The 26,813-nt window shown below is 34.2% G+C and overlaps 1 protein-coding gene and 1 non-coding gene across 3 annotated transcripts in view; both read left to right on the top strand.

Annotated features, from left to right (window-relative positions):
- The window catches only part of SPATA5 (spermatogenesis associated 5), a 307,772-nt gene that overhangs the window by 121,003 nt on the left and 159,956 nt on the right, over window positions 1-26,813 (top strand). The gene's annotated exons all lie outside the window — the stretch shown is intronic.
- Window positions 23,288-23,420, top strand: LOC124237719 (small nucleolar RNA SNORA61). Its single transcript, XR_006888102.1, has one exon. It is a non-coding gene; the product is annotated as a small nucleolar RNA SNORA61 (small nucleolar RNA).

The following is a 26,813-nucleotide window of genomic DNA, read 5'->3' on the forward strand; positions in this document are numbered from 1 at the left end:
TGGCCTAATGGAAACCTTGATTCTACATTCTAACTCATTTACTTAGCATAAGTGCCAGTCTGGGCTAGACATCTATGTATTATACTCTTGTCCAACCAGCAGCTTACTCTCTCTTTGAAAAAGATACTGGGACTAGTCGAGTGTTTTCTAAATTTCATTTTCCTCCATGCATCGTCATGAATCTGCCATATCCATGTACCATCTTACTTCTGTTTACTTTATATTTTTCTTCATTTGACATTTTAAACATTTAAAGAAATGTTATGAGTAAGGGTAATTTATATCTCCCTAAAAGGAGCACTTGCCATAAATAAAAGCAACAGGGGCCAGCCCAGTGGCATAGTGGTTAAGTTCGCACAGTCCCTGGTGGCCCGGAGTTCGCAGGTTTGGATCCTGGGCGTGGACCTACACACTGCTCATCAAGCCATGCTGTGATGGCATCCTACATGCAAAATAGAGGAGGATTGGCACAGATGTTAGCTCAGGGCTAATCTTCCTCACCAAAAAATAAATAAATAAAAAATAAATAAAAACAACAGTAAAAATAAATATAAGGAACAAAACAGTGCTATTGAACGAAAGTTAAATATAGTCTTTACAGAAGGCTCTGAGAAAAACAAAATTAGCAAGTGTTAGAGAGATGAAAAGTACATTACTAGTAAATGGAAGCTTATTTGATAAAGGACCATGATATTTACAGCCTAGTCTTAGATGGTTCAAAACCAAAAAAAAAAAAAAAACCCATAGGACAAGAGCAAGAGAGAGTACGGATAAGGCAGAAATGGTAAAATGTTAATAATAGGTGAATTTGAGTAAAGGTTATATAGAGGTTCTTTGTACTGTTCTTATACTTGCAACTAATGTGAATTTGAAATTATCTCTAAATAAGAGATTTAAAAATGATCCTGTGAAAGTTAGAAAATTGACAAGAGAATAAATGTTTACTGTTATTTCATATAGTATGTATATGTCATCTAAAAGCATCTCAGGTCGTCTTAGGCATTCCACTTTTCCAGAAATAGCGTATTAGATGATCTCTAAGGTCCCTTCTAGTTCTAGAATTCTATGACATGGTGTGCATTGTATTAAGGCAGCATAATTAAAGCTACCTGAACTCCCAATTCAGTATTCCAGTGAATAGCATTATGGGGGCTCAGTCTGGGGGAAGGCTGTCTTTGAAGAAGGTAGCCTAGTAGGTCGAAGAGTAAAAGTAGCTTAGGAAGAAAATGCTGGACCGCTGCCGCTGTGAGAAGGAGAAATATTAGGTATGAAAGTTTTTGAGAGGAATCAGAGAGGCTTCTGTCAAACACAAATTAATAAGTTTTTATTTCTTATATTGATAATACTGATCCTACTATAAAATTTTAATTTCTAATAGCAAGAGACTATAAGAGGTTTATGTGTGAATATATTTCTGAAAAACACTACCACCGCCATTAATTGAGGATTTTTCATGTGCTGATGTTGTTCTAAATTCTTTATGTAAATTATCTCACTTATTTATTTCCTACAGCAATCACATGAGGTACTCTTAATCCTGTTTTATAGATAAAGAAAGGGAAGCACAGGGGTTAAATCATTAGATCAAGGTTGTATGACTAGTAAGTGATGGAACCAAGTCTGGTTCAAGTCACACAATCTCTGACTTGAAAGTCCATGGCCTTAGCCTTTCTTCTCTACCATGTGTATTTTTATAGTTTTTTAAAAGTACGTAATTAGGGACTCCTACCTTTTAGTTTTCAGTTGCCAATGTGTCTTATTTTGTTCCATTGTTATGCTTTCAGTAACTTATTGTATTTCTTTAAGCATATTAATTATAGTCATTTTATATTCTGTTTCAAGAATATCCAGTCTTTGTAGATCTGATTCTGTGTTTTGTAATAACTGGTTCATTGTTGGTGTATTTCCTCTGTTTTGTGTGTGTGTGTGTGTCAGTTTTTATTGTTAGCCCATGTTTCCTGGAAGTTTGTTTTTTAAGGTCAGAACTTAAAGGTTTTTTTCTACCATAGAGAGTTTGGTGTTCTCTGCAAGGGACCTGGAGACAATATCACCAGAAAACAACCTTTTTTAAAAAAACTTTATTTATGACATTGTTTCAGACTTACTGAACAGTTGCAATAATTTTATAACAAATTCCCTTATATCTTTAAGCAAGGTTTCCCAAATGTTGACATTTTCCAGATTTAATTTATCATTTTCTCTCTAAATATATTTCCATTTTTTTTCCTGAACCATTTGGAAGGGTATTATAAATATGATTCCTTTTGCCCCTGAATACTTGAATTTGTGTTCCCTCAAAACCAAGGCCATTCTCTTACGAACGAAGTCTCAATAGATTGATCAAAATCAGGAAGCTAATGCTACAGTAGATTGATCAAAATCAGGAAGCTAATGCTACTATCTAATCAGTAGATCCTATTCACATTTTGTTAGTTATGTTGATAATGTCCTCTGTAGAAAAGAAAATGCAGTATCATATGCAGCATTTGATTGTCCTGTCTCCTCCTTCTCCCTTAATCTGAAATAGTTCCTCAGTCTTTCTTTGTCCTTCATGATTTTGACACTTTTCAAGAGTATAAGGCAGTTATTTTATAGAATGTCTCCCAGTTTAGGTCTTTCTGTTGTTTCTTCATGAGTAGATTCAGGTTATGTGTTTGGACAGGAATACCACAGATATAATGTTCCTCTCATATCAGGCAGCACGTGACTGATTTGTCCCATTACTGATGATGTTTTCTTTGATCACTTGGTTAAGGTAATATCTTCCAGGTTTCTTTACTGTAAAGTTACTGTTTTTCCATTGTAGTTTATAAGTATCTCGTTGGGATATACTGAGACTATGTAAATATCCTAGTACTACCCAGATTTTTACCACTAGTTTTAGAATCCACTGATGCTTCTTGCCTGAACCAGTTATTATTACAATGGTTGCCAAATGGTGATTTTTCTCATTGCATCATTTTTATGCATGTATTGATTGGCTTTCTACTACTATAAGGAAGAGCTTTACCTTTTTCCTTATTTTTATCACAGTGGACTTTTAGATTCTTACTTTATTCAGTGAGTTTTAGTCCTTTACTGTCATTATTTATTTTGATGCTCAAATTGTCACAATATAGACCAATGGCAAACTGCTTTTTTGCTGTATCTCCATTTTTTTATACTTTCTTTCTTTCTGGCATGAGATGTTCTGGACTATTAGTATACTTTTCCTGTTCCATTCTTGTAATCAGCCACTTCTCTGGGAGCCCTGATTCCTTTTGATGGAGAATGGTATTTAGAAGCCAAGTTCTGCACACTAAGTGTGCTTATTGCTACCAGGGTGTTCAGGACCACTTTAAACAGATTTTTAGCTTGAATTTTTTTGGGCTTTGTGGATAGTCTTTTTTAAGGCTCAATGATTATCAGTTCTACAAGGAGTGTTTTTTTCTTTATTTCTCTTTGACTGAGCGCTAAGGCCATGATGACATATCCCTGTAGTCTCCCTCTGTAGGCTGGGTTTGGCCATGTTGACCTAGTGAAGATATGCCCCTTTGGAGTCCCTGCTCTGTATTCTCTCTCTGATTTAACCATCCACCAAGGCCAGGCTCATTCTTTTACCTTCACAGGTGCACGGGACACATTAAAACTCAATTTCTCGACCACAAAGGATTCTCAGATACACTCAAGGCAAATGCCTGCTCGCAAGTTAGCTATTTTTCATAGCTTGTGTCTGTAAATTAGTATTTTCTTGGGAATTCTCTTATATTACCTCCACCTTTGAAAGAGACAGTTTTTAAATTTTGTGTCTGATTTTTTTGGTGTGTATAACCTGGAAGTTTTTCTCTTTGTTAGAACAAGTGTCTATAATTTTTAAATTAGAAATGGTTGATTTTCTTCAGCAATATGGGATTTTGCTTAAGGAAATTATTTATATAAATATTAAGGCAAAAATCAATACAGGATGTCTTGGGAAGAAGAAAATATTTGTGGAGAGTTATAATTGACTAGTTGAATGCTGAAGGTGAAAACGTCAGTCTAGGTGTGAGCAAGTTTCTTGTATCATTTAGACACTTCATTTGTTCCACCATTTCAATCCATCTTCTCCCTCTTGCTCTCTCATCTGTGAGGAGCCTGAGGATCATAACACTGGCTTTTGGAGAGAGATGAGACAAGCAGTAAAATCCTTGATCTTTTCTGAAGAGTCTAGGAAGTTATGTACTTTGCTCTCCATTGTCTAAACTTTCTCAAAGACAAAGAATTAAGTGAAATAGAGTAGTGTACCTGGTGGGTCTGTCTTCACTCCCCATTTGGCTCTTGTTTTCCAACTTATTTATTCTTGTAAATCATACCATTTCCTGCTAAAATTGATGAGCTGGATGTGCTGGGGATTACAGAGTTTTAGACCAGATTACAAAGATAAAGGTTTAGTTTCAAAAGTATCATGTTAATGAGGCCATACTTACGGGATATTTACTTACAGTGACCAGTGATTTTCATTTCTTCAAAACTCACAGAATTTATCATCAACCCTGAGCAGCCTTTTCAGTTTTGTCTTAATTGTTGCAAGTACAGGTCAAGGAGACCTGGATGGATCCCTGCGAATTAATCACTCCTGTTGAGGAAACAATCCATTACGTTTGAATTTCTACAGTGAGTCATTAATGTAATTTCATATATAAAATTCTGCCTGTATCTTTTCTGACATTTTCTGTCTTGTCTTTATTCAAATAACTTCTCAGAGACATTCTAAGAAAAAACAGTAATAATTAAGGGCTAATAATGAAGAAAGAACTTTAGTGTGCTGGTGACATCATTTTATCCATTAGTGTTTACCAGTAAAACTTAATTAGTATTAATTAACCATCCCCTCAGATTATATATACATGAATTACTTTTCTTATTGGGTGTGCTGTCATAATATGCGTGGTCTATACAGGGCCCTCAGGCAAGACTGAGTCTTGGTTCGTGAGGATTGTTATTGCTGTCAAATTTAAGATATTTTATTCTATAACCTTTTTGTCCAAATTGACTGTTTTAATTGAGTCAAATTCCACAGGCCTTTTTATGTCCCCTTGGAGTACAATGAACTTTTTTTTTTCTTTTAAGTTCTTAAAAGATGAGTATATTCAAGGCTGATGATTGTTTACAAAATTTTGTAAGGGGCAAATTTGATTTTTTATTTAAACTAGCTTTGTCACTTTCGGAGATACCTTCACCCCATATCTTTCATTCCTGATCCAGGGCACATTGTGCTCTCCCAATTGCCTACTTGTTTTTGTTTGTTTGTTTGTTACTGTTTTGTTGCCTCACTTATTTCCACATCACCTCTACTTCCCATCTATAAATTCAAAACTTAAATGTGTTAGTGTCTACGGTGATATTTAGATAATCAGGTAAATATTTCCTCAGGATATGCTGATGGGAAAAAGCTAGATGCTCTGAGATAAACTTACTTGGTTTAACTATGTTTCTCTGGACATAATACTGCTACTTTTGATGTCAAATGCAGTAATAACTAATGAAGGAAAATACCAGAGAGAAAGGTTTTTGACGTTGTACTGATAAACTGTTCTTTCTATACATAAGATTCTCTCTGTGTTTATATTAATCTACTTTACTGAATAGAGTATGAAGCTTTTCTTTTGGCCATGTCATGTTTTTCTGAGTACACATTTGTTAGCATATTCACTTGTGTGTTGTCTTTTGAAATTTACTTCTATTCTTCATCCCGACGTGTTCTACATACAGTGTAAGTTAAAACCTGCTGTCGTTCCTCAGTTCAAAATTGTCATTCCTATTGTTTTATTATATATATTTTACTTTCTGAAAATAGACCTCTATTTTTTCATTATATTTTTTGCAGGGAAAGCTCTTGTCGGAGGAACTTCTGTTTTTCAAAAGACAGTTGCCTGGAAAAAATCTATTCTACTTGAGTTTGAAAATGGAAAACTAACATTTTTAATTACAAAAGATGTTTAAAATATCTAAAATATAACTATTGCTATAAACTGTGTTCATGTATTTAAAGATTATAGAATAATATTCAAAGAAGAAAACAATGATTAATTCTGTTTTCTTTTTCTAAAATTTTATTTAATAACTTATGTAATCTTTTTCAATTTAAAAGGAAAAAGGTATCAGATCTCTGCCTGTTTATCTTTAGAGAGAACTTAGTTTGGGCTGTTGTATAGACATGTAATAGGTGTAGCACTTTTATTCATTCTACAAATACTTATGAGTTCTTGATGATTTGTAATCTTTTATAGGAAATATTAAAGTTAACAGCTCAAATCAATTTTATTATAATATTCAGAATATTTAGTCGCTAAGAAGAATAAGGCCTCACCTCAAAACAACTGGTGTACTCTCTAATAAGCATAGTATGTTCTTATTGGACCTCTGCACATTCTGTTTATTTCATCATTTTGTAAATGTGAGTTTTTAGAGGAAACTTCATTATTACAATGTTCATTTTTTAAAACTGACATTAAATAATACAAGATAGTGAACTTGGGCCAGAAGCATTACAGATAATTTGCTCTATAAGCAAATGAATTAATTCAAACCTAGCTTCAAGATTATACTTCTTTTAACAAATTCCTTTGCAAAGAAAACGTAACAGAAAATTCAGAATGTGTGTGATTCTAAAACAAGACCACTATTTTATCTTAGGAGACACATTGCTTTCCATCAGGTCTTACCATTATCATTTTTACCTATGGCATGTGAATATGGTCTACTCTTGAATTGCTTGCTCCAATCCAGATGTCTTCACATAAACCATGTTTGGAAAGACTATACTTATATATATAGGAAGCAGTGTCATCAGTGGGTCAGCTTTGAACTTTTTGTGAAATAGCACACAGATTTTTCCAGACAGGTATAGAAAAATGAGAAGTCTTGGCTAGAGGAAGCTATCCCTTGGGATATCTCCAGTAGAAACTGGATTCCTGAGTAGAAAAGTGATATCAAATATTTTCCAAGTTTTTTTCTGACTATCAATCTATCATTTTTCTTCAGAAATGAGCTCAGAAACTGATTTATGGAGATAATTGAGACCGTTTGCCATGAACTTCCTCATGTATCCCCATCTTTAACTAAACATGACTCTGCCCAGTTATTTACATGTTCCTCCTTTCCTCAACTCAGAGACAGACGTGTTCTCCTTACAGAGAATCACACCACTAAGTTTCTATGTCTCATGCCAATTTTTTAAATTTTCAGCTTTCTAGTTCCTCTTGACTGTACAACTTTACTAAAAGTGAGTTGTGAAGGTCACCAGTGACTATTGAACAAAACTTCATGGCTTCTTTAGTGTTCTTATTTTTCTTGAGTTCCACGAATTTGATCTGCTGACTACCACATCTTCTTGAAACTCTGTATTCCATTAGCTCCAATGATGCTGCAATTTTCCTCTTCTGTTAACTCTTTGTTCACCACTCCTTTTTTATTTTCAGTTGAATTTAACAGTCATTTAAAATGACATAAGAATTGGACAAAAATCTGAATTTAATCAGGTACCCAGGTTTGTTTTGTAACTTAAAATGTATCTCAGTTTCTTTTTTCTTTTCCATTCACATTGCTTCTATTCTGGTTCATTTCTTTCCCTGGATCACTGTAGTTGTTGCTTAACTGGTTTCTCTGCCTCCAGTCTCTTCTTTCTCCATGGAAATTGTTCTTTGTTCTGTTTCATAGTACTCTTCCGAAAGGAATGTCTTTACTAGGTTATTAGACTGCTTTACCAGGTTATTACACTGCTGGGGAACCTACAGTGGCTCCCTGTTGTTTACCTCAAGTCCAGCTCTTCATTCTGACTTTTTTAGTTTGCAAAGTTGGGCAATTTATCCTGGCAGTTAAGCCTTCTCGTGTCATATGTTCTGTACAAGCTCTGTTCATTATTTCCTCCGGGCTTTTGCTTATTTTGTCTCTTCCCCATTTGTCTAGCACCATCTGCATTGCTTTTCATCAGCTATCTCAGTCTTAACAACTTTTTCCATTAAGTTTCTTTTTAAACTAATTTGGCTCTACCAGTCTCTTTTCTGTAGCTTGCTTCTCTTCAGTACCACTTAGTTTAGTTCTTGATTTTCTCTAATAGTTTATTCTTTTTCAGATTCTTTCCTATCCATCTAATAACTTGCAAGTATTTTGAAGTCAGAGAGATGAAATCGTGTTTTTGATAACTGTCAGGTAATAGATATCCCACAAATATTTGCCCATTGAGTGAAAATAAGACAGAGGTTAAATATTTCAATTTCGTTAGTCTTCACAAGAAATTGAAACCAATTTCTTGAGTAACGTAGAAACAGTTTTTAAAAATGATAACATCACGGTGTTCTCAACTTTTATAGTTTTAAAAATTTCACATCAGCAGGGGGCAGTCAAACCAAGGTTCATTCTGCTAGCTTATATAAAATTGAAATTTATCTCTGGTAAAAGTTATTCTACTTGGGATACCAGCTGCACTTAGTAATCTCTTTGTAAATAAATTTCAAAACTCTTCAGTAGGTAGGTTTATAGAATTTAAATTTTTTTAATCCTTGGATGGTAAATAAGTTTTTTTAAGTGAAAGTAATTTTTTAAATGTTTTTTAGAATGTGAAATGCTTTATTATTTGATGTTTTTGATGGATGACCACTTTACATAGAAATTTGTTTTCCCTGCCTCAGAATCTGTTTCAATTAAATTAACTAATAATAAGGCTATTTTTCATTCAATAAAATATTAACTTTTATAGAATACTTTTATTTTCCCCTGTGAAATTGAAAAAAAATGAATTTTTATTAGAAGCTGTAGTATAACACTAACTAAAACGTAGTTTGGCAAATTCTTAAAGTTTTATTGAGTTTTTCTTCCTGAACCCTTTCTCTGGCCGGCTGCAAACAACTGGTGGTGTGTGTTTATAGTTGTGCTCATTTTCAACTCCTCCTCTTGGAGGTTAACCTAGTACTTATTAAGCGAGAAACACAGTGTATACTAAACAGTGTTTAACATATACTGATGGTATTACTGTATTTCCTGTTTTGTGTTCACAATAAGAAGATTCTGAAAAACTGCCTTTGTATAAATACTTCACTGACATTCCAGACAAGTATAATCTTGTCTACTGGTAGGCAGGAAAGAGTGATGTCCTGGAATGCTGTTAGAGAAGGAAATCTCTTTGTGTTCCACAAATGATAGCCCTGCACCTTTTAAGAATATAATTTAAAAATGACAACTCTGTATTTGCTTTTCCTTCCGTTTATTGACTTTGCATGTATTTCGTTCAGAGATACATTTCGTTGGAAAAAAATCCATTGTATCTGAGGAAGAAGCATCTTCTTGGTAGTTGGCTGGAAATTGTTGGTGGAAATGTCAGAGGGCAAACATAAGGAACAAGATTTAGTAAATAATTATTACTTTTTGTTCTCTTAGCTTAAAACTTTTTTTAATATTTGAATCAGTCTTTTCAAAATTCTCTGCAGGCTTAAAAGATGCAGGGTTTCGTACTCCCTTCTGAAATTTCCAGTAACAATATAATTTGGGGAGGTTGTTTTTAGAACACGGATAATATTTCTTAAAAAGTTAGATTTGGAGTTTTTATGTTATTTTATTATTTAATGTAAGTCAGTGAAATATATAAAAATCAGTTGTGTAACTTTAATCTTGAATATTCTAATGACTGGATTTTCTTATACTTAGTTATTATAGCTAAGAATTCAATTAAAATTGTGTTGAAGTTTCTTTTCAGTGACTGAAAAAAGCAGTTAGTGGTTAAACCTTTAAGTAATTGCCAAAGCAGGCATCATAGACTAGGCCTATGTCTAATTTCTAGATCAGTGGTTCTTTTTCTTCCTTCTCCCATCATTAACATGGGTAGTAACCTAATTACTTGCATTGATTCTCTGCTTCAGCCCTCACTCTCTCTAAACCCCAGTAAAACAGAGAATCACCTATAAGAATTTCCAAATACAAGGTTTAAAATGCTTGTTCATCACTTCCAAATTGTACAAAGGTATCATATGCTTTTTATGATCTGAAATAGTGAGGCTACTGCATCTTCAATTAAGAGTCATTTAAAGGGAGTAATTTAAGACAACAGAGCTACTAGCTGATATGGTGGTTCCATGGTGTCAGAAACTCAGATTCTCTCTATCTTGCTGCTGTACCTTTCCTTAGGCCATGTGGTAAGAAAAAAATCTCTGTTACATCATTTGAGTTCTCGTTCAGGTGAACAGGAATGAAGAGATGAGGTAATTGAGAGCTCACTCCTTCATTTTAAGGATATAACCCATAAATTGCATGTATCCTTTCCATCCCATTGGCTTATCTTAGCTACATGACCATATTCAGCTATAAGAGAGGCTGCAAGACAAAGAGAACAGATTAGTGGCTACGGGGGGAAAGGTGGGGTAGGGGGTGGGCACAAAGGGTGAAGGGGCGCACCTACAACACGACTGGCAAACAATGACGTACAACTGAAATTTCACAAGATTGTAACCTATCATTAACTCAATAAAAATTTTAAAATAAATAAATAAGTAAACAAAGAGAGGCTGCAAAATAAATATATTCTGTATTTTGAGTGGCTGGGTGCACAGCTTGAATTCACTGGGTTTGTTACCAAAGCAAAAAGAGAAAATTAACAGTCTCAGCCATTATCTGTTAACTACATTCACTATCATTGTCCACTCCTTTCTTGTTGAAACACTCACTTCTTTTGTTTTACATGACAAAATAATCTCCTAGTTTTTCTTGTATTTCTCTGTCCTCTCTTGACTCCTTTCCATATTTATTCTCTTCTGACTAGGCATAAAATGTTACAGTTCATCAGTACTGGGTGCTAGGACCTCTCTGCTTTCTTCTATGTCCGTGGGCAATCTCATCTACATCCGTGGCTTCAAGTATCATGCCATTGCACTTGATTCAGCTCGCTTTTGCTCTGACCTCTTCATTGAACTACCTACTTATATATCTCAGAGGCATTTCAAGTTCAGCATATCCTAAATCTAAGTTTTGCTCTAGGTGTTTTAATCATTACATCTTCTTTACTACTTTATGAGATAAATACTATTTCAATACCTGATCCTACAGATGAGAAACTGAGACATAGACAGGTTAAGAAACTTGACCAAGGTCACAGAGCTAGTAACTGGTGTGCAGTTCTTTAATTTTTGTCAAATACTCAGAATTGTGTAAGCACCATCACAATCACAATGCAAAACAATTTATTCGCTCCAAAAAATTCCTTCATTCTGCCTCTTTATAGTTAAACCCTCTTTTCACCACTAACCCCTGGCAACTACTGATCTGTCCCTATAGTTACCATTTCCCAAATGTCATATAAATGGAATAATGCAATATGTAACCTAAGTATGACTTCTTTCACTTAACCAGTTTTTGAGATTTATCTGTGTTGTTGTGAGTATCCCTACTTTGTTCCTTTTTTATTGCTGGGTAAGGATGCACTACAGTTTGTTTATACATACGTTGTTGAAGGACATTTTAGATTGTTGCTGGTTTTTGCTGTGAATAATGTTATTATAAACATTCCTGGACAGTTTTTTGTTTGAACATAAGTTTTCATATTCTAGGACGATTAACTAGGCGTGGAGTCATATGATAGTCAGGGCACTACTGAGTCGTAGGGTAACTAATTGTATACTTAACTTTATAAGAGACTGCCATATTCATTTCCAGATTGTCAAAACTTAGTTGCGTCCTCACCAGCAATATGAGGTCCAGGTGCTCTGCACTGTTACTAGTGCTTGGTATTTTCAATTTTGTTTTGTTTGTTTTGTCTTTTTAAATTTTAACAGTCCTAATAGGTGTGTAGTGTTATTGTGGTTTTAGTTTGTGTTTCTCTAATGACTAATGATATTGGTCTTTTCATGCACTCTTTTGTCATTAGGATTTTTTCTTTGGAGAAGTGTTTTAAATTTTTTTGTGCAGTTTTTACTTTTTAATTGAGTTGTTTATTTTCTTGCTTTTATTCTTTATATTCTGATTAAAAATCCTTTATCAGGGATATTGCAAGTATCTTCTAGTCTATAGCTTGTCTTTTCTTTCTCATAACAGTGTATTTCACAGAGCAAAAGTTTTTAATCTTGAAGAAGTCTAATTTCCTCTTTTGTTTTTTTTGATCTATTCTTTGGTCGTGAATAATTTTTAAAATTTTTATTGTGGTAAAAAAACACATAACATAAAATTTACTGTCTTAACCATTTCTAAGTGTACAGTTTAGTAGTGTTAAGTACATTTACATTGTTGTGCAACTAATCTCCATCTTGCAAAACTGAAACGCTATACCCATTAAACAGCATCTCTCCATTGCTCCCTCTACCTAGCTGCTGACAACCAGCATTCTACTTTCTGTTTCTATGAATCTGACTACTCTAGATATCTTATATGAGTGGAAATATGTGTCTTTTTGTGACTGGCTTATTTCACTCAGTATGATGTCCTCAAGGTTCATCCATGTTGTAGCATGTATCAGAATTTCTTTCCTTTTTAAGGCTGAGTAATATTCTGTTATATAGATACACCACATTTTGCTTTTTCATTTGCTTCTGCCTCTTGGTTATTGTGAATAGTGCTGCTATGAACATGAGTGTTCAAATATTTCTTTGAGATCCTGCTTTTCATTATTTTGGCTATATGTCCAGACATAGAATTGCTGAATCATATGATAATTCTATTTTTAGTTTTTTGAGGAACTGCCATACTGTTTTCCATAGTGCCTGCACCATTTTACATTCCCACCAACAGTGCATAAGAGTTCCACTTTCTCCACATCCTTGCTAATGCTTGTTATTTTCTTTTTAGTTTTTGTAATAGTAGCCATCCTAATGGGTGTGGGGTGATACCTAATTGTGGTTTTGATTTGCATTTCTCTAATGATTAAGAATGTTGAGCATCTTTTCATGTGCTTTTTGGCCTTCTGTGTATTATCTCTGGAGAAATATATATTCAAGTCCTTTGCCCATTTTTTAATTGGGTTGTTTGATTTTTTGTTGTTGAGTTATAGGAGTTCTTTGTATATTCTGTGTATTAACCCCTTATGAGATATATGATTTGCAAATATTTTCTCTCATTCTGTAGGTTGTCCTTTTACTCTGTTGATTTTATCCTTTGATTCATGGAAGTGTTTAATTTTGATATAGTCCAAGTTGTCTATTTTTATTTATTTACTGTGCTTTTGGTGTCATTCCAGGAAATCCTTGCCAAATCCAGTGTCGTAAAGGTTCTCGTTTTGTTTTCTCCTAAGCGTTTTATAGTTTGGGCCTTATGTTTAGGTCTTTGATCCATTTTGAGTTAATTTTTGTGTATTATATAAAGTAAGGATCCAACTTCATTCTTTTGCACATGATATCTAGTTTTCCCAACACCATTTGTTGAAGAGATTCCTGTTTTTTTTTTGTAAACGTTTTATAGTTTTACATTTCACACATATCTATAATCCTTTTTTGAGTTAATATTTATATCTAGCATGAGTTATAAGTATGGGTCCATTTTTGCATGTGAATGCAAAATTGTTCCGGTACCGTTTGTCGAAAACACTCTCCTTTCTCCACTGGATTGCCTGTACACCTCTGTCAAAAATCAATTGACTGTATTTGTGTGGGTAATTTCTGTTTGTTCTTTCACCAAACCACACTGTCTTGATGATCATAGCTTTATAGGAGGACCTAAAACCAGGTAATGTGCATCTTCCAACTTTGTTCTTCATTTTCAAAATTTGTTTTAGCTTTCCATATAAAGTATAGACTTAGGTTGTTGATAGTTTTGAAAAATCCAGCTGAGATTTTGTTGGGTATGTTTTTAAATCTATATGATAATGTGGGAAGAATGTATAACTTAACAACATTGAATCTCCAGTTGTGAACATTGTCTATCCATTTATTTAGATGTTTTTTTTATTGCAGTTTATTATAGTTTGCAGCACAGAGATCGTGCACATATTTTGTTAAGTTCATACCTAACTAATTCTTCTTCTTTGAGGTACTATATATGGTATTTATTTTAATTTTGATTTCTGATTGTTTATTATTAATATTTAGAAAAATGATTGATTTTTGTATGTTGATCACCTTTCATGGGTCTTGTTTGTTACACAACCTGAGAATCTTGGATTTTTTAATTGGTGTATTTATACCATTTACATTTGGTATAATTGTCAGTATGTATGGGTTTAGCTCTGTGATTTAATTCCTTTTCCGTTTGTCCTTCTGTTTATCTTTCTTCTATTTTCTTTTTTATGCCTTCTTTTGAATTATTGAAATATTTTTTAGTTCTCCATTTTAATTCATCTATTGCCTTTTTTATTGTATTTCTTTTTTTCTTAATTAGTTGCTTTAGTGATTACAATATTCACACCTAACTTTTCAGAGTCTACTTATAGTTAATATTTTATCACTTAAAGTGAAGTGTAGCACTTTCTAACCATCTAGGTCAAGAAGATAGGGAGAGTAGATATTGGATGACAGTTGTATGCCACAGAAGGCAATCTTTAAGTTGCTCTTTAGCTTCCTCTTCTCCACTTAATCTTTTCTGTACTGCTTGTTATTCACCCTATAATCATTTGTTTTGTTCTGTACTACTTTCAGCCTGTAATGTGCAAGTATGTGCATAATAACTCTATATCTGTGCCTCTTGGGATTGTTTTTTAAATTCAATAAGAGACTACTGATATAGGTAAGAAAGCTGTATTAATTTTTAATTTATTTGCCCAGGGTCACACACCTAATAAGTAGCAGGGCTGGGATTTGTACTCTGGCAGCCTGGCTTTAGGGTTGGCACATTTGACTACAGTGCTACTGCCTGTATTTTACTTTAGACAATAGCAATGTTTATGAGAAATCTCTTACTCTTCTAAGTGTATGGCTTCTAAGTTTACTTATTCTCATTTCTTTGGGTGTTCTAATTTCGTTGTAAAATGTGCTTTTTTTCCTTCTTCTTCAGGCATCCTTGATACTCTTATAATAGCTCGTTAAAAATTTATTCCAGGGGCCAGCCTGGTGACATGGCAGTTAAGTTCGTACATTCCACTTTGGCGGCCCAGGGTTCACCGGTTCAGATCCTGGGTGTGGACCCATGTACCACTTGTCAAGCCATGCTGTGGCAGGCATCCCACATATTAAAAAAATAGACGAAGATTGGCACGGATGTTAGCTCAGGGCCAGTCTTCCTTAGCAAAAAGAGGAGGATTGGTGGCAGACGTTAGCTCAAGGCTAATCTTCCTAAAAAAAAAAAATGTATTCCAGCAATTTTTAACTTTCTTGAGTTTGTGAAACTAGTTTTTGGCATTCAAACAATTTGTGATTTCCTACATAATTGCAGTTAAATTTTCTCAATGTAATTGACAAGTTACTTTATGGAAAAAATACTACTGAGAATTGCATAACACTTTTAAATGATTTTCTGTTTTTCTAATTACAACAGCATATACATATATTTGAAAAATAATATCATGTATATGTGCAAAGTATATTATTTGTTTTTTTTTTAGGTAAATACTTGGTATTCATATAGGATCTCCAAGTACCAGAATCTGTAACCCACAGATTGGGAGCTATATTTTAGACTATTAATGAATAATAATAACAAAAGTAAGATTCACGTTTCCTAGGATACTAGAGTTGAATAGGTTCAAATTTAGAGGGAAATATAATGATGTACACCGGAAATTTATATAATGTTATGAACCAATGTTACTGCAATAAAAAATAATAATAATAATAAATAAAATAAAATACTGTGCCCGCAAAAAGATAGCCAGTAGAGATAGGGCGAAAGTTGTAGAACTCAATTATCCCTTCTTGTCAAGACATACCAAGCATGAAACAAGATAATTTGTCCTGTTCATTGCCATCAAGATGTCAGATTTGTGTGTCCAAATAATAGCCCCACTCTGTTAGCCCTGTGTTGACTACTCTCTAGAATGCTGTAGTAAGTCACAGGTGGATTGTTCAGGGCATCAAAAATCCCACAGGAATAGACAAATAATCAAAATCAGCTGACAGGTCATTGCTGAATCATGGAATTTACCCTTTTCTTTGGCATAGCTCATGAAGGCTAACGTTTTGGTAATTGTTTTAGGAAAAGAAATACCATACTATATTTCTTTTTTTCCCTTTAGTCTCTGTTAACAAAGTAAACCAACTTGTTCACAGAACATCTAGCATTTAGTTGAGTAAATGACAGGTAGGAAATTAAGCTGTTAATACAGGAGGATGACTAAGTGAGGAAATCCGTCTTTTGTCAACCACTCATATTATTATTATTTTTAAAATAGAATTTGCTTCCAGTTTCAGCGATTGGAAGTGTTGCAGTTACATGTTTTAATGAATTTGGTACTTAAAATTCGGATTTCCCTCTTTTACTTACAGTCTTCCGTCACAATGGAAATAATGCAAATGGTCTTCTACATGATTGATATAAGGTGATGGTTTAGGCTCATTTACTGAATCAGAGCTCCACACCTTTTCTGTGTCATAACAGCTTCCTCAGAGGATGGGTTTGTTTTTTTAAGCTGTTTTTTTCTTGCAATGCCAGAGGCGTTATAAATCTCTAAATTAAAAAATGGAGCGTTAAATTTCATTCTTATTTTAATCTGTTAAAATTAGTCCTTTGGATACTTCCTCATTTTTAAAGTGGATTGCTGATTATCACATTGCTCTAAATGTATATCCTGTTTTATAAACCTTAATAAGATATTAATCTTGATATTCATGGTAGTATGAAGAATAATCCTAACATTACTAGCAACATTCTTCCCCTAATATGAAGTTTACTGAAAATAAATCTGAACTTTTACATTTAAGTTCACCAAAGTAAACACATAGAATGAAAAATATTTTATTTATTTGGTGGTACATGGAAATTTGAGCTCACATTTAGTATGGTAACATTTTCATGAGCCTACTAAAAAAATTCTCATGTCATTTTAGATTGCATTAGTTATAGCATCCAGATTGCCTGAATTAATAGTTTCTTGGTGCTCTGTCCTGGTCATATCACATCTAGAATATAATATACAATTTTGGGATTTCATGGTTTGTAAATAATTTTAGACAAAGCAGATATGGACCAGAGCATGTTTTTACTCTGGAGGATAGAAGACTATGTGCAGATACAGTTATTGCCTTCATATATTTAAAAGTCCATTCTGTAGAAGAGACAGCATTAAAAAGAGATTCTAGCAAAACAAATGGAATAATTTTCCAGTGAATTAAAATTGTTCACCAATATACTTGCTTGTTCTGGGAGGCATTGAGCTGCCTGTTATTCTAGGTGTTTTAAAGAAGGGTTAATTATGCTAAATGTCTGCTGTATTGATTAGGAAGTTGGGAAAGATAATTTCTGATCTTTTTTCAATTTTCAATTGAATTGGCAAGCATGAAAAGATATTCTTGGGGCTGGCCCATTGGCATAGTGGTTAAATTCGCGTGCTCCACTCCAGCAGCCTGGGGTTCAGGGCTTCTGATCCCAGGCATGGACCTAGCACCGCTCGTCAAGCCACCCTGTGGTAGGCATCCCACATATAAAATAGTGGAAGGTGCGGGGCTGGCCCTGTGGCCGAGTGGTTAAGTTCGCGCGCTCCGCTGCATGCAGCCCAGTGTTTCGTTGGTTCGAATCCTGGGCGCGGACATGGCACTGCTCATCAGACCACGCTGAGGCAGCGTCCCACATGCCACAACTAGAAGGACCCACAACGAAGAATATACAACTGTGTACTGGGGGGCTTTGGGGAGAAAAAGGAAAAAATAAAATCTTTAAAAAAAAAAAAATAGTGGAAGGTGGGCACAGATGTTAGCTCAGGCCAATCTTCCTCCGTGAAAAAAGGAGGATTGGTGGCAGATGTTAGCTCAGGGCTAATTTTCCTCAAAAAAAAAAAAAAAAAAGATATTCCAGATTTAATCATTTAGCATAAATGCAAACTTGAGATTTCAATTTTGAGAATAATTATTGAAAATTACCTTTGATCCTATGAATTTTATGTGTGTTTTTGGTCTTCTGTATTTTTTCTTCTTTTGGAAAATAATTCAAAATGGTTTCACAAAGAAAAACGTCAGATTTTGTCCCAAGTCATATAAATCTAGTCTGAAGTTAGAAGTAGGAGTACGAATGAATAATACAGGTCCTGTGTTTAACATGTGAACCCCACTTATCCCATCGTATGTGAAAGTTGGACATTAGGAACTTAATAACATGGTATAATAACTTGATGCTTTCTTTGTAGCAAACATAGCCTCTCCTAAAAAGGAGAGAAATGTATTTGAAGATTCAGCAGTATTGTCCTTTGAACTTTAGGCAGACTATTTGAATGAATAGATGTTTTGTCTCCTCCCATCATCCAAAACTTCTTGGATTCTTCTCCTTTATTTAGTGTTATATAGATGCAGTTGGGAGACTAGACAGTGAATATAGGTTATATGTTTGTGCGGAATGTGACAAGAGAGGTTGCCTGTTTAGCAGTAAGTATCTTCATTATTATAAAGTTTTTAATAACGTTTAGATACTGACTAGCACTGAGTAGCATACAGAAAATGCCTGTTATATAGAGTTACTCATTTATGACATGTAAGGGTGAAAGAATGAATTTATATATGCATGCATCTATATATGCATGCATGCATCCTTTGTAGTTACAAGGGCAGAGAGCACCTTTCATCCATAGACTAGTCTAGAGTGGTTCTTGGTACTCTTAAGTCCTATTGAACATTTGTCATGTAAATGAGTATATTCAACGTAGATCGCGTCAGATAGATGTTAGCATTTAGATAAAGCAGATATATTTTAATTTTTAAATTACATATATGAGTAATTTAATTTTTAGATTATGACTTTTCTAGGGAATCTATGTGTATGTTGATTTAATATCAGCCTAAAACAGCTTATTATATAGATATATTAACTTTGATAGTCTGCCATAAACTTCACTCCATTCTTGTGGCCGTTATTTTAGGAGAATGGTAGTTCTTTAGATGCCCTTTCCCAACATTAATCTTCCAACAGCTGAAAAACCAAGAGCAATTATGATAAGCCCTTTTTACATAATACAGGATGGCATAGCTGCTTTTTCTATTTTTCCCTTAAAATAATCTACAGTATAAATGGGTCTTAAATCATTTGAAACTGGATTTGGATTCTATTTTGCTTTACAGTGTGATATGAGGCACTGTTTGCTTATCTAGAAAATGGAAAAACTACCTCCTTTGCACAAATGTTGGAGGTTTACATGAAATAACTCATATGAATCATTTGGCTTAGAACCTTTTACAAAATGAGCCCTTGAGACACAACAGCTATTAATTTATTACTATTTTCTCCAGAAAAAAAAAAAGATTAGAATAACACAACAGCTATTAATTTATTACTATTTTCTCCAGAAAAAAAAAAAAGATTAGAATATCGTGGATAAATTCCTGACTTTGTTTATTTTTTTAAAAGGTATACTTTTTTTGGTATGAAGTTTGGCCCTGAGCTAACATTTGTTGCCAATCTTCTACTTTTTTTTTTTTTCTTCCCAAAGCCCCAGTACATAGTTGTATATCCTAGTTGCAAGTCATTCTAGTTCCTCTATGTGGGATGCCATCACAACATGGCTTGATGAGCGGTGTGTAGGTCCGCGCCCAGGATCCAAACCAGTGAACCCTGGGCCGCCAAAGTGGAGCACACGAACGTAACCACTCAGCCCTGGGGCTGACCCTAATACCTGACTTTAACACTTAAAATTTTAAGTTGTTATACCTTCCCTTCTTTTATTTTTCTCTTTTAATGGTAATGTTGAAAAATTTCCTCCTGTTATGCAGATTACATCAACAATTTGTCAATAGTCTTCACTATAAATGAATTGTACAGAAACTCTAAGTATTCCTGTGGGGGACTTGGTAATATCTACTTCTTCTTTCACAGTGTGATGGGTAGTGCATGTCATATCTATGCCCCTTCCTCTACACTCTTCTGCACAGAAGTTTCTGAAATCTCAAGGAATCTGCAGAGGTTGCATATATATGGTCCTCATCCATTGTCAGGAACTGAGCTTCTTAGGGTCTTTTCCAGTTTTTTGACAAATACCTAAATAGAATATTCTGATTACTTAAAATTGGAGACTAACCTTTTTGTATTTTTCAATTGGCTGGGATTGATTAGTCTGTTTGGAGAGGGGTAGACTAGCAAGTGTTAAGCTAGAAACAGGAAGACTGCAGATTGAAGCACCTGTCATTCATTGTCCACATAATATCTTATTTTCTCTGAGGTTCTTATTTAGCCTTTCTATTGCTCAATATTGACCCTCCAACAAGTTTCCTTTCCCCTTCTTACCCACACCGTATGATCTGCTTCATACACTTGTGCCTATACACATTTGCCAATATAATCTATAATATATACTGAGTAAAATTACCATCTGTATCTTTCTGTCTTTTCTAATCTTAGTCAACATCTGCATAGCACTTCTGATAGAACTGCATGGAACTCATGAGCTCCAAATGAACATGATGAAGATTTAAGCTTTTCATCTTTATTCTAGGAACATTCCCCATTTCCAAAATATTTATATTATCTTCATCCTACTACTAAAACATAAAACAAAAATTGAACCATCCCTTCAAATTAGAACTTTATTCAATTTATGACTCTGCTTGGAATAAGAACAAGAGGTTAAAGAAGGCAGTTTAAGTATTACTATGGGAAAATAGAAAGTGTTATGTTAACAAATTTGCATTGTATGCATTTAAGTTAGTCTCCCACTCTGTAGAAATGTAAAGAATTCATTTCTCAGAGTGTGAAAGACCAATAGGATTTTAAAATTTCTGAATGGAGGAGAAAAGAAAAAACTTTTGAACCTAAACCTGGCTTCATCCAGGGATAGGCGTAAATAATTGTTGTTGTTGTCGTCTTTAACCTGAAAGTATGTTTAGAAAGTCAAGCCTCACCAGAAACACTACTGATGCTTTGTACGAACTATATTTTTTTCATCCTATGTCCTTTAGCTCAGACTTTCTGTCTAGTATAGAAAGCACTCCCACCAATGTTGAATGAATGAATTTATGTGAAAATTTATGCCTGGGGAAAAAGGAGGCTAGAGGCTTTTGATACATGTTGCTAAGCGGTGTAATATAGTAAATGTTACAGTTCAGAGAACACAAAGATTATGGAAAGTCAGAATAGTTAGGAAAGGATAAACACACATTACTTTATATGTATTTCTAATTTTTTAAAAATCATTTTCTATGTGCCAGGCTGAGTAGTTTGTGTATACTGTCCCATTTCAGTCGGCACTATAAAGCAGTTAAGGTAGGTATTTTTCATACTATTTTGTGGATAAGGGGACAGGCTTAGTAAGCTTAAGTAACTTATCCATGATCTAACAGATACTAAATGACTCTACAAGGAATGTTACTTTTGTTCCTTTGGATATTCTTCCCAGAAGTCAGGGATTTTTGATGGCCTTTAAAGAATCCTAACAGGTTGATAGGGTTGCTACTTACCTTGGGAGGTGCTGGCGATGGATTTAAAGGCATTGAGAAAATCTGTTGATGGCTGTTGAGTGGAAAGTTGAGTAATCGACCTAATTCCATGTACTGAAAGTAAAGTCAGTTCCAATGTATTCCTTTATCATTGATCTGAAAATTTTCTGAGTATATAATACTGTGGTAAGTGATATTTATCATCTAAGCTTGCCCTGTGGCAGGTACCAGTCAAATCAAAGAAGTATCTGCTTCTTGTTTACAAGGTTTTAATTTACTTGAAAGACAAAAATATATATATTTGCAGCTGAAAAGTTTTTCATGAGTGGAGGTGTTCAGTATTATTTTTCATACAAGCACTCCATGGTATCTTATTAACAATGACATTTGTGAGTTGAAGTAGAAATCACTTCGTTATAGACACTGTTAGCTGTGACATTGTTGGCATCTGTTTTTAGCATATCAGTAAGTATCATTAAGGGAGCCATTTTTGCATGGCAATTTAAAATTTTTTGTTTGTTCGTTGATTGAATCTAAACTGCTACAGCTTGATATATGATGGTTAAGAGCATGGACTTGAGCCATGAGTTTGAATCGCAGTTCCATCACCTGCCATGTGTATGACCTTAGGCAAATTATTGAATCTGTGTGACTCTATTTTTTTCACCTGTAAAAAGGAATTAACAATAGTACCTACTCCAGAGAGTTGTGAGGATTAAATCAGTAATAAATGTGAAATAACTTAAAACAATATTTAATAAATATCATTTGTTATTCTACTTTTTTTGTTTGCCTCAGTTTATATTTGATTAAGGTAGGAGGCCGTGAAAAATTCCTCATGGCAATTGTCTTCATTGTGGTGTTGAAATACATTATTAAATGTGGTTGATTTATATGTAATAGATCATCTACATGTATTCATTATAATATCATATCATTGATATCTTAATCTGGTAAGCTAATATAAATGTATTCTTTTTGAAAATTACTTGTGCTCTTGGAAAGCTAAGGTCCTTCCCCGTATTTATGTAGTATAATGACTCCCCCCGAAATGATAACCTATGTGTAATGTACAAAGTTGAACATCAAATTTATGAGATATGTGTGACAGTTCTATTGCCAGAAAGTTCATATTTTTATGAGATTCCTAATTGTACTTTCCCTTTGATAAAATATTTTCAACATTTTGACTTTTGTTTTTTTGCCAACTAAAAATATTTGGGGCATTAGTATGCACAATGCCAGGTGCTGGGAATACAAGAGCAAGTAAGTGGATAGAATCTCTTCTAAAGGGGCATACAGTTCAGTGGTGGTTACAAACAGGGAAGTATGATAAAGTCTGCTAAATTCTGTGATGGCAGAAGTACAGAGAACTCCAAGGGGAAGGAGGTACAGTAAAGAGAACGGTAAAACTAGATTTGGGGAAAAAGGAGAAGTTTCTTAGAATGACCCTGGTAAGAGGGCTAGAAGTGATGGGGTGAGGAAGAAATGGGATGTTTCAGAAAGAGAGTTACATCATGTGGAAAGGCCTAAAGTGGAGAGAGCTCGTGATGCATTTGTAGTTCAATGTGGTTAGGACATAGAGGGGAAGATGAGAATGGCAGAAGTGAGGCTGAAGAGATAATCCAAGACCTAATCATAAGAGTCTTTGAATGCCATGGCAAGGAATTTTTATTTTATCCTGGGAGCAGGGAGTGACGTAATGAGATTTCTCTTTTAGAATTCTCTGATTGTAGTCAGAGGATGGACAGTGAGGGTCTGTTGGTAAGAGTGACTTTTCAGTAGTCTAGGAAGAGAATCAGTAGCCTAAATCAGGGAGTGGTGAAGGTAGGGTGAAAGGAAATAATTGGCTTCGACTCCTCCAGTTCCCTTTCCCATCGGATCTGAACAGTGGTCTTGGTGGTCGTAAAAGGAGGAAAAGTAATGCTGAAGCTGGCCTCATGGCGCTTGTAGTCTAGTATAAAGCATGTGGGCTAGTTTCAAACAAGGTTGAAAAAAATAATAATAATTGGCTTCGAGAGATCCTTCAGACTAGAATATATGGGACATGATGGTTCATTAGATATTGGCCATGTTTCTATTTTGACAGGGCCAGCTTCATGGGCATGCAATCTGTGCAGCTGCACAGGGCCTTGTACCCAGAAGGGACAGCCCATTGGTTTAATGTTATTGTCGTCATCTTGAAATTCTTAATTTTTGAACAAGGACCCCACTTTTTCATTTTGCACTCAGCCTTGCAAGTTAGGTAGCCAGTCCTGGTCTTGAGAACTTGTTGGATGGTGGTGTATTTCACTGAGAGAGGGGAAACAAAAATACAGTTTTAATATATTTTTGGGGAAAGACAGAGTTCTGCATGAGATATGTTGAGTTTAAGGTGTTAAAATATTTAATAGTGATTGGATCCTTAGCTCAGCTGAGCTGATGATACATTTTTAAGACTCAGCATTTTAGTGATAATTGAAGCCATTGGAATGCATAATATCCCCCAGGGTAAGTGTGTAGAAGGTGGAAAAAAAAGATTGAATAGGAAAAAAAAAGAGGTGCAGTCCAGTATTTAAGGGGGGCAAAAGAAGAAAAGTCTATAAAGAGTGCAGAATAAACCATGTAGATGGAGGAATTTAGATTCAGAAGAAAGAGACTATGTAAAGTTAGCGTTTGTAAGTTTATGTCAGGAAGTTAAGAAAGTTCCCATATAATGTCTTTTGTTTCTTCTGTGACATAGGAGGCTAGGTCAACTGCTCAGAATAAGAAAGGAAAGTGGTCAGGTTAGGGATTTGAGGAGAATGGAGAAGGTTGAAATAACTTCTGAAGAAAATGAAAGAACTATCCAAGGAAATTGGAATGCTGGGCAAGGTTAAGGATCCATGAGATTGGAGAAAATTTTGTTGAGATTTTTCTTTATCGGTACCTAGTTGTCAGTTGTAGTTGTGTAAAATGAAGACAGTTACATTGACTGGAACTGAGTTTTGCCACGTACAGGAAAGGGAATTAAATGGGATGATTAGGCAGTGATTCTCAAACTTTAATAGGCTTACAATCACTTATATGTCTAGGGTAGAGTCTGAAATTTTGCAGTACTAATATGTTCTGGAAAAGACTGATGGTCTAAGTATTCTGCATCTTGACAAGGTCCTCTGATAATTCATATGCACATTAAAGTTTGAGAAGCACTTAGCTGGAGAATGATTGCAGTGTATAGTGGAATCCTTTTTGGACTGATAGAAAATTGAGGAGTTAAGCAACTGGTAGTCTCAAGGAATGAAGACCATTTATAATCATTTGGATAGTCTCTGAATTCAGTACAGGTGTATTTTTGTCTTTTATGACAGTGTTAATTTTTCCATTTTACCAGAGACAAATATTTTCAATGACTGTTGTGAACAAAATAACACTTGTAATTACACACATTTAGGTTCATATGCAGAAACCAGACCAATTACAAATTAGTAAGTAGAATCTTGACAATGGGCTGTTAATAAAAATTATGACTCCAATTTGTGTAGAACTTTTAATAATCATTATCTTAGTTAGCCTTTATAACCCTACGAGTTGGTAGAATTAGATGATTTATGCTAATTTTACATGTAAACGTGGAGCTACCAGATTCATAAAACCCTCTCATGTCATTTTGCAAATAATTTTTTAAATGATTTAAAATTTGAAGTTGTAAATGCCTCACTCTCTTTTAATGAATACTTTCGGAAACTTAATTTCATTTTATCTCTATTGTGTTCCTTAGTAAATAGACTGCACTTCATATTTGAACCTGCACGTGGCCACGTTTTATTCAGTCACATAGATATTGTTCATGAATAGGAGGGAGAGAATCAGCCCTTCATTTTGCCTAGAAATTTCCAGTATAAACTCTAAAAAATAAACCTGATATATGTGCATTTTTGTGTATGCGTATACCTTTGTTTATAGAAAAAAACATGAAAAGATATATATGTTCAAATGTTAAAAGTGATTATCTATAGAAATAAATATGTATGTATTTCCCTGTTTTCTAAGTTTTCTGCAATAAGCATGCATTTCACTTGAAATTATTTTAAAAAGAGTAATTATATATACATATATGGAAACCTTACTGTCATAAAATTTTGATAGTATCTTAAATTAAGTTTCCTGGGCTAAATTTTCTGCCATTCTCTAGCACCATAACTAGACATACATTTTTGATTTCAATTCCATGATGAGTCAAGACAATTTCAACAGTCGTTGGGCAATGAAGAGCTCATTCAGATGAAGTAAATGGTCTTTCCCTTAAATGCCAATAGATGACCTGTTTTATATAGGCATATTATTTTTCAGAGTAGTTAGCTGACTCCAGCTTGTTGTAATTATGCCCACTAATGATGAAAATCTTTGATAGTTATTATGGGAAAACTATAAGGACCTGTGTATCTGTAGTAAAAACTTTTACCAACGCAACTGAAAATGCATGGTAAATTTATTCTGTGGTAGTAAATAAACCAAAGGTCACGGGTTTTGAAAATTATAATTAATCCTGCAATTCTCATATATGTTATACTGAAAATCAGAGGTAGTAAGAGAGTTAAAAATATTAATTTGACAGTCATAAAAATTATGTGAATATTCAGGTTTTAGGAATGTTTATTACTGAATCTTCTGGGGTTTTTTTGGTACCTAAATCCAGCCACAAATATTGGCTACTATTGATTTTAATAATAAATATGTTTAATCAAAGTACTTTGAAAATAAAAACTCTTATTACTCTTTGATGTTACTTTAATCTGTTCAAGTCAAGAAGGTACATTTTATAAATATGTATCTTCTCAGGAATTAAACTTTGTCCTATTTGCCCCCCCCCCCCCAAGAAAGAGACTAGTTTACTCTCTCTCACCAGTAGTTTCAGACCGTTTGTCTTAATTAATTTGCCAAGACATACTGTGCAGTTAGTTAGTGGCAATTATCGCCTTTTTACAAATGGAAAGACTGAAGGAAAGTGTTAGACAATTTACCAGCAGGCAAGTAGTAAACCAGTGGAAGAGCTCAAGTGTAATCCAGGCCAATAGGGTTGACAGTTCTTCTAGTTACTCTAGGAATCACTGACGTTATTTTGCTCTTATTATACTGCCTCATAGATATCATGGAAATTTTGGAAAGACCACATCTTCACAACTCTTTAGCTCTATTTATCTGTGGGTTTCATTTACTATTTAATACTTTTACTAACAGATATTTTTCTGTTTTGCTCAGCAAATTTCAACTAATTTAAAGATAAGCTATATAAGTTATCTAATTCAAATTACTCACATGCTGTATGTAATATAGTAATGCCAATTATGCTTTCCTTGCTTTTGTTCTGTTATTATCTGAGGCCAGATTATAGTTTTATATATATGTCCTGCACTGGGTGCC

Source organism: Equus quagga, chromosome 3 (assembly GCF_021613505.1).
Source record: "Equus quagga isolate Etosha38 chromosome 3, UCLA_HA_Equagga_1.0, whole genome shotgun sequence".
NCBI classification, from domain to species: domain Eukaryota; kingdom Metazoa; phylum Chordata; class Mammalia; order Perissodactyla; family Equidae; genus Equus; species Equus quagga.